The sequence below is a fragment of the Taudactylus pleione genome, unplaced genomic scaffold, assembly GCF_031769625.1.
Source record: "Taudactylus pleione unplaced genomic scaffold, aTauple2 ptg001005l, whole genome shotgun sequence".
NCBI classification, from domain to species: domain Eukaryota; kingdom Metazoa; phylum Chordata; class Amphibia; order Anura; family Myobatrachidae; genus Taudactylus; species Taudactylus pleione.
Genome location: NW_028285406.1, coordinates 1,358,030 through 1,373,334, shown reverse-complemented (window position 1 = coordinate 1,373,334; position 15,305 = coordinate 1,358,030).

The window sequence follows — 15,305 nt, the reverse complement described above, 5'->3', positions numbered from 1 at the left end:
AACAAGATATTATATACGTCAGGAAAAAGATTTTTCCTTTTGCTGATAGCGTTGGTGAGCACCAATTTACTTCATAATCCTATTAATTCAGGTTTATACACTGTTATATGTCTGAGAGTTAAATCCAAAAATAGATATGTAAGCATTAAACCATTTTGTGCTAAATGTATATATATATATATATATATATATATATATATTATATATCTATATATCTTCATGCATATATCTATAGATAAAGCTCAGGGTAACAGGTAAATTAAGAAGCAAAAACATGATAGTATCAAGATTTTGTAAAGTAGCTGCTCCTAACTATCTCTTTCACACTGCACTTTTCTTACTATGGCGGTGCCCTGGGGCAGCTTAGCTGGGCTGGTTTGGGGGTGTCCTGCGCTCTGGATTTGAATTGTAGTATGGTAGGGATCTACCCTACAGAGGTTACCTGGATATGGTGGGTAGGCCCATAACCTTGGCCAAGATTATGCTAAAAACCTCTATTGATTGCAAAATTTTATTGCATTTATATATTATTAATAATTTGGAGTTGTGCACCTAAGATTTGTCTGTTTTTGTGCCTGCAATTAGTCTCATCAGGTAGCACCTCCCACTATATATATATTCAGGGTGTGCAGTCCAGAAATCTTTCCCATATACTCCATTTAATGTGCTTCATTGCACACCTGAGGGAAAGGAGACACCCTCAGTCTGGATTAGCACCCCTACCTTATTGGATTAAAAGCATGGAGTCTTGTAATGAATATGCACATTAGTATTAGGCACAATTTTAGGTAAGTCCTACAAGTTTTATATACTGTAGTGCAACTTTGGTTCATTTTTGGGGCGTGGGTCCCCCTGGATTGCATTTGTTGATCTGTTTGAGGGCACCGCATTATAACACATTTTTATTTTATAACACATTTTAACCCTTCACTGTTTGTTTATTATATATGTACCTCACTTTTTATTTTCATTCTTTATATGCAGCAGTAGCTGCTCCTAACTATCTCTTTCACACTGCACTTTTCTTACTATGGCGGTGCCCTGGGGAAGCTTAGCTGGGCTGGTTTGGAGGTGTCCTGTGCTCTGGATTTGAATCTTAGTATGGTAGGGACCTAACCTACAGAGGTTACCTGGATATGGTGGGTAGGCCCATAACCTTGGCCAAGATTATGCTAAAAACCTCTATTGATTGCAAAATTTTATTGCATTTATATATTATTAATAATTTGGAGTTGTGCACCTAAGATTTGTCTGTTTTTGTGCATGCCAGTGACATGGCCTGCAGGACTACTTCCGATCCTGACTAAGGAGGAAATTGACGAGGAGGGAGATGATGGTGTGGTTTGCAGGCACTTGGATACAACAGGACAATGGGATTTAGGTGTCCCTGGATTGCTTACGGTCTTAGCCAAAGTTTCTGAACTTGACAGTAACTTTTTATGAATGCGCTGCAGGTGCCGTATAAGGGAGGATGTTCCTAGGTGGTTAACGTCCCTACCCCTACTTATTTCACCTTTACATATGGTACATATGGCAAGACAGTTGTTGTCCGGATTTGGATAGAAATATTGCCAGACCAAAGAGGTGGAATGTTTGGTCTTCTGCCCAGGCATGACCGTGATGGTCTTTTTCATCCCACAGACAACAACTGTCTCCCCTGGAGCCTGATTTAAACAAACCACATCACCATCAGAATCCTCCTCGCCAACTTCCTCCTCAGCGCTAGCTACACCAGTATCCTCATCCTGTTGTACTTCAACAGTGACATCTTCAATTTGCATATCAGCAAGTGGGCTGTGGGTGCTCCTTTCAGCACTTGCAGGGGGCGTGCAAATGGTGGAAAGAGCCACCTCTTCCCAACCAGTGCTGGGAAGGTCAGGCATCGCAACCGCCACCACACTTGGACTCTCCTTGGGGATTTGTGATATCTTCTTAGAATGCACAGTTCTTCGCTGTGCTTTTGCCAGTTACACTTGTTTGATTTTTTTAGTGGGAGGAGGGCTTCCATCGTCATGTGAAGCTGAACCACTAGTCATGAACATAGGGAAAGACCTTAGCCGTTCCTTGCCACTCCATGTCGTAATTGGCATATTGGCAAGTTTACGTTTCTCTTCAGATGATTTAAATGTTTTTTTAAGGTAATTTTCTTGAACTTTGTCATTTGGGATTGTATGTGCCCTCTACTATCACATTGGGCATCGGCCTTGGCAGATGACATTGATGGCATGTTATCGTCTATGTCATGACTAGTGGCAGCAGCTTCAGCACTAGGAGGAAGTGGTTCTTGATCTTTCCCTATTATATTTTTATGTGAGAAAGTTTGGTTCTCCATTTATGTTATATTGATATATATATGTGCGGCTAAGGAGCACACAAACACAGAAAATATTTTTTTATTTTCGTTGGAGACTAGTGCACTTTGTGGGTTACACCACCCTTTAAGAAAGAGCCAGCTGGCTCTTTACTTATGGGACACAGGCGCACACTTGGCGCTGCTCCTTTGTTAATGCACGTGCAGCTACAGCCCACACAATTCACAAAGACAGAAAAAAAAGGAAGAATTTTTTATTCTTTGTGGAGCGCACTTTGAGGGTTACACCAACCTTTAACAGACAGACGCATGCTTGGCACTGCTGCTTTGAGGATGCACGTACAGTGCAGACAATTCACAAACAAAGAAAAAAATATTTTATTTTTGTTGGAGTGCACTTTGGGGGTTACACTACCCTTTAACAGACAGATGCACACTTGTCGCTGCTGCTTTAAGGATGCAGGTGCAGCTACAGCCCACACAATTCACAAAGACAGAAAAAAAATAATAATTTTTTATTCTTTGTGGAGCGCACTTTAAGGGTTACACCACCCTTTAACAGACAGATACACGCTTGGCACTGCTGCTTTGAGGATGCATGTACAGTGCAGACAATTCACCAACACAGAAGAAAATATTTTATTTTTGTTGGAGTGCACTTTAAGGGTTACACCACCCTTTATCAGACAGACGCACGCTTGGCGCTGCTGCTTTGAGGATGCACGTACAGTGCAGACAATTCGCAAACACAGAAGAAAATGTTTTATTTTTGTTGGAGTGCACTTTGAGGGTTACTCCACCCTTTAACAGACAGACGCACACTTGTCGCTGCTGCTCTGAGGATGCACGTACAGTGCAGACAATTCACAAACACAGAAGAAAATATTTTATTTTTGTTGGAGTGCACTTTGGGGGTTATACCACCCTTTAACAGAGATGCACGCTTGTCGCTGCTGCTTTAAGGATGCAGGTGCAGCTACAGCCCACACAATTCACAAAGACAGAGAAAAAATAATAATTTTTTATTCTTTATGGAGCGCACTTTAAGGGTTACACCACCCTTTAACAGACAGATACACACTTGGCACTGCTGCTTTGAGGATGCATGTACAGTGCAGACAATTCACCAACACAGAAGAAAATATTTTATTTTTGTTGGAGTGCACTTTGGGGGTTACACCACCCTTTATTAGACAGACGCACGCTTGGCGCTGCTGCTTTGAGGATGCACGTACAGTGCAGACAATTTACAAACACAGAAGAAAATGTTTTATTTTTGTTGGAGTGCACTTTGAGGGTTACTCCACCCTTTAACAGACAGACGCACGCTTGTCGCTGCTGCTCTGAGGATGCACGTACAGTGCAGACAATTCACAAACACAGAAGAAAATATTTTATTTTTGTTGGAGTGCACTTTGGGGGTTACACCACCCTTTAACAGAGATGCACGCTTGTCGCTGCTGCTTTAAGGATGCAGGTGCAGCTACAGCCCACACAATTCACAAAGACAGAAAAAAAATAATAATTTTTTATTCTTTATGGAGCGCACTTTAAGGGTTACACCACCCTTTAACAGACAGATACACACTTGGCACTGCTGCTTTGAGGATGCATGTACAGTGCAGACAATTCACCAACACAGAAGAAAATATTTTATTTTTGTTGGAGTGCACTTTGGGGGTTACACCACCCTTTATTAGACAGACGCACGCTTGGCGCTGCTGCTTTGAGGATGCATGTACAGAGCAGACAATTCACAAACACAGAAGAAAGTATTTTATTTTTGTTGGAGTGCACTTTGGGGGTTACACCACCCTTTAACAGACAGACGCATGCTTGTCGCTGCTGCTTTGAGGATGCAGGTGCAGCTACAGCCCACACAATTCACAAAGACAGAAAAAAAAGGAGAATTTAAAATTTTTTGTGGGGCGCACTTTGAGGGTTACACCACCCTTTAATGGACAAGCCAGCCGGCCCTTTACATATGGGACACAGGTGCATGCTTGGCACTGCTCCTTTGTTGATGCACGTGCAGCCACAGTGCACACAATTCACAAACAGAAAATATTTTTTTATTTGATTTGGAGTGAACTTTGGGGGTTACAGCACCCTTTAAGGGTCAAGCCAGCTGGCCCTTTACCTATGACACAGGCACACGCTTGGCGCTACTTTGTTGATGCATGTGCAGTTACTGCGCGCACAATTCACAAACACAAAAAAATATATATTTTTTTTTTTTGGAGTGCACTTTGGGGGTTACAGCAGCCTTTAACGTTAAGCCAGCTGGCCCTTTACCTATGACACAGGCGCATGCTTGGCGCTACTTTGTTGATGCACGTGCGGCTACTGCACATGCAATCCACAAACACAAAAAATATATATTTTTTTATTTTTTTTGGAGTGCACTTTGGGGGTTACTACACCCTATAATGGTCAAGTCAGCCGGCCCTTTACCTATGACACAGGCGCACGCTTGGCGCTACTTTGTTGATGCACGTGCAGCTACTGCGCACACAATTCACAAACACAAAAAATATATTTTTTTATTTTTTTTGGAGTGCACTTTGGGGTTACAGCACCCTTTATTGGACAAGCCAGCCGGCCCTTTGCTTAAGGGATACAGGCGCACGCTTGGTGCTGCTCCTTTGTTGATGCACGTGTAGCCACAGTGCACACAATTCACAAACACAGAAAATATTTTTTTATTTGGTTTGGAGTGCACTTTGGAGGTTACAGCACCCTTTAACGGTCAAGCCAGCCGGCCCTTTACTTATGACACAGGCGCATGCTTGGCACTACTTTGTTGATGCACGTGTGGCTACTGTGCACACAATTCACAAACACAGAAAAAATATTTCTTTTTTTTGCACTTGGGGGGAGCACCCCTGATGGACAGAGCACCCCCTGGACAACACTACAGCACCCCTTTAGGACTGGGACATTGCACAGGCCTATGGAGTGGACACAGCCCCTATGGACATCTGACTGCACAACACAGTCCTGCCAGCCCCTATGGACTTTGGAGGAGTGGACATGGCCTGATTCAGAGTTGGACACTATTTGCACTCGCTCGTTCAGAAAAAGGTGCCGGATATTTAAATAGAGCGCTCTCTCTTTGCGGTCTGTTGACGCCTCTATGTCTGAGCGACATAGAGTCTCGCTATTTTGTAAAGACGCCCCCTGGCCATTTGCATCATACATCATCTCCACTATTTATTAGATTTATTCGAGTACATCGAAAGGCGTCTGAACTGCTCGCAGTGCTTGTGGTTGGATTTTCCTACCGCAATCATGCGAACAGTTCAGGCTAAGAGACAACCAAGTGACGTGGTCGATGACACTGCTTTGTTAATTATGCACACCCATTAAACGACCATTTTGACCATTTGGCACGCCTGCGTTCGGATCTCCACTCCCCATTTTCAAGCACCTTCCCCTGTTACCACCCACAAACGCCTCATCCTGTCACTCAAATTAGTAGGCACTTGCTATTTTGCGAACACACAATTTCCGACCGCACTGACTGGTTGGCACATGCGCATTACGACCCATACACATGCGCAGATGTGCGGACATCGCTCAGAGCGAACGAGTGGCCGCTTACGAGCGGCTCTGAATCAGGCCCACAGCCCTATGGACAACAGCAGCACAGCACAACACAGCCAGCCCCTATGGACTTTAGAGGAGTGGACACAGCCCCTATGGACAACAGCAGCACAGCGGAGCACAGCACAACACTACGCTACACTACACTACACAGCCCAGCCAGCCCTAACTCCCACCCTCCCTCTTCACTGTCCACAGCCAAGTGAGAAAATGGCACTAACGCGGGTACCTTAGATAGAATCCAAAACCCGCAAGACCCGGAAGGCGGGATGATGAAGTTTTGCCTCAATTTCAGATCCGAGTCAGGTGGGAAAAGTCGAGCCTGACTCGGATCAGCCTCGGATCGGGGGGGCTCGGGGGGGGTTCGGATTTCAGAAATCTGAACCCACTCACCCATAATAACAGGCTAGTTCATTTAAACCAATATAGTCCATTTATAATTGTAAGACTCACATGTAGAGGTAGTATTTATCCGATTCTTGGTATTTCACACTCTCCTCAGATATATACAGGTTCATGCAGGTAACAATCATTGGTCTTCTGCATAGTCTTGATTTGTTTAGCCCATGAACCAAAACAGTATAAACAGTAGATTGGTGACATAGCTGACTCACCACTGGCAGGAGAGTAGGGAGATGCCTTTGTAGTTGATAATTACGTGTGATGTTGCTGGGAGCCAGCCATTCCAGGGATGGTGCAGAGTGGGCTGGGTCAGGACAATATTTGTGTCTCTGTGGGGTCCCCCAATGTGTGGACCCATCCTCCCCACCTATAATCCAGCCATGTCCTGGTGCATCAGCTGACAGTAGGTGTGACAGGATTGGTAGCATGTGTTACCCATCTATGGTCAGTGCAGGGGGTGAGTAAATAGCTAAGTTATGGTTTTTTAGTATATTTATAAATATATCATTTTCTGTATATAAAATTACACTATAACTATAAAAGTCATTTTACTCATATAACATTTATGATTTTAAATATAATCTATTTTTCTTGCAGGAGAAATAAAGAGCAGGATCCCCACGAAGACTATTTGGTAAAGGGACATTGGCCCTCATTCAGACCCGCTCGCAAGTGCTGAGCACTCGCAAGTGGGTTGATGTTTAAGGTCTGCGCATGCGCAAGCCCCGGAGCGAGAGAAATTCTCTCACTCCGGGGCTCGCTACAAACGTCCCGGCTGTCCTTGTTGATCGATGGCTCACCCCATTTGGTAGGTGGGCCCGAGGGGGTAGCTGACCAACTGGAGGTGTTCCTTAAGGAACGCATGCCATTTGTGGGCGGCTGCACTGACATCAGCAGTGATGTCAGTGGGGAGCTTCCAGCTCGATCAGAGCAGGAAGCTCCCTTGGGCTTGCGGTTGTCGAGACCCAACCTTAGGGTCTCGTCGCAAGCCCTGATGGCCGCGATGGTCTTGACCAACGCAACCATCAACCTGGTTGGTCACTAAAGCTGTGGGTGGTAACCCACAGCTTACCTAGCGAGCAGGAGGCACTGAAAAGTCAAGTGGCCGCCCTCATTCTGAGTGAGCGCTCACTTCTTGCGACCACCTCTGAATGAGGGCCATTGTTCTTTGATAAAGTCAACTAAAGATGCTATTTCTTCTTACACCTCTAAAGGATTCCCAAAATATTCTCATTTTCTGGATAAGAGAAACCTTTTACAGCTAATTTGTTTCTAATCTAATACTTGATGAGTCTCACAGAAGAGAAACCACATCTGTGCTCTGAGTGAGACAAAAGCTTTACATATAAATCAGATCTTATCTCACATCAGAGGATTCACACAGGAGAGAAGCCATTTACATGTTCTAAATGCAGCCAATGTTTTTCCCAAAAGTCACAACTTGTTACACATCAGAGGAGTCACATAGGAGAGAAGCCATATGAATGCTCTGAATGTCACAACTGTTTCGGATGTAAAAGAACATATTAATCACATGAGGAGACACTCTAAGGTCCTGAATGTATAATCTGTTTCTTAAGTAATTTAAATAGTATCACTTCAATATATTTACAAATGAGGAAATTTTTAATTTCTGATTGTGACATATGCACCAGTGTAATGTAATAAAAATTGTGTATGGTGAGACCCCCAAAAGTTTCTGAAATTTTAATTTGTTTTAAAATTATTTTTTCACTATAATGACATAGATCGGTGCCAGTGGCATCACTAGGGGGTGCATAAGGTGATACCATCTGAGAGGGTGACACCAAATTAGTAGAGCTGCTCTGCTATGTTGGTGTCACGCCCTTAGATTGTACCAGTAAGCAGCGATAATAGATGTGTGAATGCTTCTGTCATCCACACTGTACCCAGAGAGGCTGAGGGCTGCCTGGGCAGAACCTTATAGTAATGTGAATGGGGGTATAACATGCAATCATGTCCCCATAATGTCATAAAACTGGGAGTGTTACTCTGTGAGCATTAGGCCACGCCCCCTTTTGCAAGCGCACATGCCTTGTGCCTGCACAGTAATAGATACAGGGGTGTCAGGCTGGAATAGGAGCACTGGGCGGTGGTATTAATAACCAATTATACAATAGTATAAAACTAATTAGAGGGAGAATTTTATTTGCGTAGTGCACTGGTTTAATATATAACTTATTTTATTTTCATAAAAGGAAAATTATCTAAAGTAAAAAAATATCAGTGAAATATAAAATATAGTAAGGAAAGTGACAAATAGGTATAATAATGTGATATACAAATCATTGGGGCTGGTCTAAGTGATGATGATGCAGCTGATCTCTATAATATACAGCTGCTCTTCTCATACAGGGGCTGGGACTAAATGAGGAAAGAACATTTTATCCAGTAAAGATTTCCAGCAGCTCCTCTCAGTACTGGGATTTCTGCTATGTGGTCTATTCAATTACATGTGACTCTCTCTTCCACGAGTAAGCGCAGCTATATCCCGCACTCACAGTAACACAGGACTCATGGATTTATGTTTGCAGACCCTCAGGCCTGGGAAGAGAAAACCAAGATTCCATGGTTAGATTGGGCCACAAGGGGGGTGTCATGGGGCAGCTGATAGAGATTACATGCTATTGTAATGACAGGTTACAAACCTCACATCTAATTGAATTAGCCCTATGAGATTTGTGTAGTGGATTTTTCTATAGGAACCTTACATCCTGCCCTGTTTCACCCTACAGGTCTCCTCTCTGATCTCTCTTATCCCTCCTTATTCTTTCCCTCATACCTTCCTATTGCTGTATTACTGTACCTTCCTTCTATTGTATTATCAGTACTCTGCATTATATTGTAACAAGGTGCAACTAAGCCACTGATTCCCTGTATCCCATAACAGTATATAAAATAAATAGGTATAGGCAAGGTCATAGGTTACCCTATAACTGCAGCCTAATGAGAAAACAGGGTTTCCCAGACCTTTATGTGCAGATAGATATAAAAAGAAGGATTCTCTGGTGCTGAACGAGGGTCATTTATATATATAGGTTGAGTCTCCCATAACCAAAATGCTTGGGACCAGGGGTATTTTGGATAACAGAATATTCCGCATTTTGGAATATGTGCATATCATAATGAAATATCTTGGGAATGGCTCCCCAATATACACACATAATGCATGTATATGTTATATACACCTTATACACACAGCCTGCAGGTAATTTTATACAATATTTGTAATAATTTGTGCTTTAGACAAAGTTTGTGTACATTGAACCATCAAAAATCAAAGGTTTCATTATCTCAGTCAAGCCCAAAAAAATCCGTATTTCGGAATATTCCGTATTTCGAATATTTGGATATGGGAGACTCAACCTGTACATACATATAATTGACACTGGGTACACTGCCAAATGAGGGGAGGAGAGTCAAAATGGATCAGCTGAACTGGAGCCATGATGGTGCAGGGGGAGGGTGGCCGAACACAGTAGAAGTTGGAATGGTCCAAGAAAATATAATATATATATACTCATACAGTATATATATATAAATATATATATATATATATATATATATATATATATATGATATTGGTGGGGGATATTTAAGTATGTTGTTTTATGTATATGCTCATTCTCCTCGACCCTGACAACGGGGTAACACCCGAAATGTAGGATTAAAGGACGTTTTTTACTTACTATTGAAAAGTCTCCAGAGTGCCTCTCACATGTGGCTGTAATTTACAACCTTGGAGTGCACCAGAGCATTTGCTGTACATTACATGGAGTGCTGGGTTTTCTGGATTTCTAGATGGGATACTCATTGCTGGAAGTTTCTGAATGAGTACTCTAACCAAGGCACAGCACGTGGCAGTGGAGTGGAGCTGGTATGTGGATGTTTAACATTGTGTTATGTGACTGGGCATCTGTTGTTTTATTGTAGTTGGGTTTTATACCTTACTTAGGGGTGGGATCTTTGTATGGTTGGGGTATATTAGAAGCATAGGTAGCCTTTGGCTTTACATCTTGACAAAGATCCATGGGTGCATTGAAACATCGATGTACTAAATACACACTTTTGAAGTTGGAATAAACACTTTTTGATACTTTTAAGTCTGGTGAGTGCATCCCTTACTCTTATGAATTTGTATGGATCCCTTAGCAACAAGGATTTAGAACAGCACCCCAGCAGATGTTCAGGGAAATGGAGTGAGTGTGGACCTGTAGGATTGTGTGTGTGTATATATATATATATATATATATATATATGTATATATATATAATATAATATATATTTATATTTTTATATATATATATATATATATATATATATGTATAGCCAATGAAAACAACATGATTTAGGATTTATCTCAGTGTAATATAAAGGGGTATTGCCAGGTTTGGCCACAGCTCATTCATATAAATCAGGAGATAAGGATATGTAGTTTGTAGGACCCGCTACTGATGCCCCTGATCCTGTAGCACAGGGTGGACAATCTTAAAGTTTCTATGAAGTTGCCCTGGAGGGTTCTATATGTCAGTACTGAGTGTTGCACATGTACTGTAGCAGGATGGTGACACTGTGCAATGTTCATCAAAACTGCTCACTCCCGCATAGTCACAATCCATGATCTTAAAACTCATAGATGACTGCACTGGCAACTAGATCCCTGAAGTTCTGCAACTAAGTCCCAGGTCAGCACTTTAAGGGGGTCCCATGGTCAGCACCTACCTGCAGCTCTTATAGTTGCTCTCTCTGGCTCTAGGTACTGTGCAGCAGGACTGTAGGCAATGCTGCTATGTGTGCCTGGCATTTGATCCTTCCGTACCGCAGCACCAGCACAAACACTTTTCTGCACCACACATCCTCCATGTCATTCGGGAGGGTGTAGAAGACCAGGAGGTAAGCTGCCCCCCTGCCCACACTACTGCAGATGCTGGTGCGTAGAGAAGGGCTCTTGGACACACTGCCCCTAGTCTTGACACCTGCTGCTGCTCCTGTGATCAGAGGTGCAGATGTCATTAGTATTGTGTAGGAGAGAAAACCAAGGTGCTGGTGCTGCCGGTATTGGGGTTGGAATTAGAGGTGCATGCACCACCATTTTAGACTGGGTATCGGAGGTGCAGGTGCTGCCAGTATTGGGGTGGGAATTGGAGGTGCAGGTGCCGCTGGTATTGGGGGGAGAATCAAAGGTGCAGGTACTGCCAGTACTGCCTGGAATGCTGCTGTCTCTCTCCCTGCAGCTAGCACACAGCTCTTGCCTGGGGGAATGGGAGCCAACATCACTAGCCCTCTATCAATCCTAGTGGTTACTAGGCTAGGATACAGAGAGGCAGCAGTAGCATTGGTACTGGTGGCACTCTGAGGAGCTATAAGAGGTGAGTGTAACAAAAGTAGGCAGACACTGATGGCCAGTGTCTTCTCACTTATTGTTCAGTCGGGGGGGAACTTTCCCCCTACACTAGTTTAATTAGTTGGCAAAAATCAAACATATTTGATTTACCCAACTAGTTTGAAAAAACATTTTGGACATTTTTGGTGTGTGGGAGCAAACATATAATTATCGTTTACTCCCACCCACTAGACCAGAGGTTCTCAAATGCGATCCTCAAGGCTCCCTAACAGTTCAGAATTTGAGATATCCATGGTTGAGCACAGGTGGCACATTCTGACAATGGATAGAAGCCTCAATACATTTTTGCAAGATAGACCAGACGTAGTTTTTCGGAAAGCCCCTGATATTAGGAAAAAATTAGTCTGTACCTATCTTAAGAATGACAAGGGAACCACACAGAGTACTTTTGAAGGAAACAGCATGAGAGAGGGTTTTTACCACTGCGGAAGGTGAGGGAATTGCACAAAATTATATTATATAAGCATGAGACCAGCCTGTAAGATAGTATCCAATCAGACCAAAAAAGAGTTCAAGATCAGAGGGACCCTATCCTGTGACAGTGATAACTTGATTTACCTTTTAGAATGTCCATGCGGACTGCAATACACAGGACACACAACAAGAACCTTGAAAACACGGATCTATGAACATTGTAGAAACATTTTGAAAAGATTTGAAAATCACAGTGTCTCAGAAAACTTTAAAACCACATATAACTCTAATCCGAAAGGTCTTAAATTTGTGGGCATAGACAAAATCCACTACAACTGGAGAGGAGGCAATAGAACAGAGAAAATAGATAATGTAGTAAGCCGATGGATCTATGACCCGAAGGTCTTAATATAGATCCTTAGACTGAGTATTTAGCTTATCCTCCATGTACTCTCATTATCATGATCACAAGAAGACTATAGGACAAAAGTCACTATAATTTTGTTTTGCTAGATTTTTTTATTTTTATTCTTATTTTAATTTTATTTTATTTTATTTCAAATACACCTTTTATTTTATTTTATTCCATTTTATTTTTTTATCTATTTTCCTCTATCCCATTCTAATTTTCATATATAATCTTATTTTAAAGGAACTGTACATTGTTAAAAATCTTTAACAATAAGTGACACTTCCACACTACTGTTCAACATATAAACCTATCCAAAATGGCCACCGTTACTGTTGCTAATAAGACAGGCCACATAGATTTTAGCATCTAAACAACCACACAAAACATGGCTGTGCCCACCGCTGCAGACGTGCAGTCAGTGATATGCACAGGACAGCGCATGATCCCAGGACATCTCCTGTGGACTTACATTGGAGGAGACATGTGAGTGCTGTTACTGTTGGAGCCCATTCAACCCCTAGCACAAGACAGATGCAGGCGCGCAATGCGCATGCGCACACCATGGAACCCGCAATTCAGGGATAATTAGCAGATTAGCCAGGTATATATACAAGGTAAGGACACAGCATGGATGATTTGCCCTTGAAAAAGTCCCAAGGAGGGATGAAATGCGTTGGTACATTACCTAAATTTGCATACGTTTTTATGCTTTTGACAACCACCCTGTTTGTGTGGTTTTGTGCATTTGTACTTATACTTAAAATAAACAAGATATATTAAGCCATATCATCAGCCATCAGTGTTTATGCTGCACCTAATGGGCCCCTCACTGACACGTACTCAGCCTACCTAGACGCAGGGAGGAGATGGAGACCAGCAGATACCTTGATTGGTTAAGTACATTTCACCTACCTGATACTGCAACGTAGTGTCCTATAAGTACCCTGATATTGCGTTTCTTGTTATTGAGGTGGCGTTAGCTGCACCGGAGGTGGCACCGACAGCATCCTGAATCGGCTTTATATCATCATCTTCCTCATACAACATCCAGCCTAAAGTTTTTGCCCACCTGATACAGTTAGATAGACTTCAATTGCTAACTTCTCTTGGCACAAGACTGCATCCATTAACTGGTTGGCCATCTATACTCACCTCATTTATTCTAGTTACAATAAACAGACTCTTATAATGAGAGCATATTGAACATCCAGCCTCAAGTTTTTGCCCACCTGTAGTCACCCCCCTCACGTGTACAAGAAGGACATATACTAGACTATTTGAAGAATTGGAATATGAGCACACCATTACACTTATAGAGCTCATAATCGCACACACTCATATATAAACTTATCCACATAATAACCACACTTCCATATCTATTTACCACAGAGTGCTTTCCTCTTTTTGATTTGTATCTCTGCTGATATAATCACACAGAGAACTGAAGAGATGCCTGATTAAAGGATGTCATAAAAATTTCATTAAATTAAATAAATAATAATAATTAAAAATAAATAGTCAATATAATAAATAATAATAAGAATAATTAAAATAAATAATAAAAAACATAAATAAAAATTATATACAATAAAGAATGTCATTAAAAAATTCAATAAATGTGGATGTTATTAAAAATGGCCTGTAAAAATGACAATTTTAATGACATCCACAGGTTTAGTTGGAGTTACCCAGGTTTCAGAGGAAATGGAGGCGACCCGGGAAAAAACCAGGATGAGGATTCAGTGAAAACAGGGTCTAAGCCGGGTACAACCCAGCAAAATGCTGATTTAAAAATCCAAGGACAGACCTGGGCTTTTGGTGGAAAAGTATTAGTTTAGCATTTGTTTGGCCTATAATCTAATATGCTATTAATATGTGATTTCTAAGGGTGGTGACACTAATAAATGTATCTTCTGCCTCTGCTGTGGTGATTCTCATGGGAACTTGTAACATGATAGCGCTTTATGGAGTTTGTTGCTGCACTTGATGAAACTTTCAAAGTTGTTGCAATTTCCCAGATTGTCCGACCTTAATCTCTTAAAATAATTATGGATTGTCTATCTGTGCTAATGTGAGCTGTGCTGGACATACAGTATTATGGACTTCTACATCAATGTAATATTTACGAACATAAGATACAATTAAATCATTGTGGCCCAACATTTTCCACCTCTAAATTTTACTCATGTTCTAAATAAAAACTACTTGTTGGGGAGCATTTGAAAAAATGTGTACACAGACACACCTTCACTATTTATGTAAGTCTAAGAATCTCATATTAAGTGTTTATATCATAATGTCATCAATATTCAAGTTTGTACAAACTTTTGACTTATACTATACATATATCTATTGAGGTCATTATTTATAGAAACTCATTGTGAGGTTCCTGCTTATATGTTGAAAAGATCTTTCTGCTAAAACTCTCAGACAATAGGTGATGCCTATACAAAAGATCCCTTTGGTGACATAACAGGATCCCAGAGGCTGCTATGATCTAATTAGAATGCAAGGTGTTACCCCTGCCAATGTGTAATTAGCATTTCCCATTGTAGTAAGTGACCTTAGGAATATTTACACCTCATTTACAAGACAAGGAGCTAGGCACGGGAAGCTGCTGTGTTTATGTGTCACCTCTCAGTGTAAGAATTCCTTCTGGTCATCCTGGGAACTATGGAGAGAGATGGGGGAGGAATGACTATAAATAGGATGTATCAGGCTACTGATAGCTGATG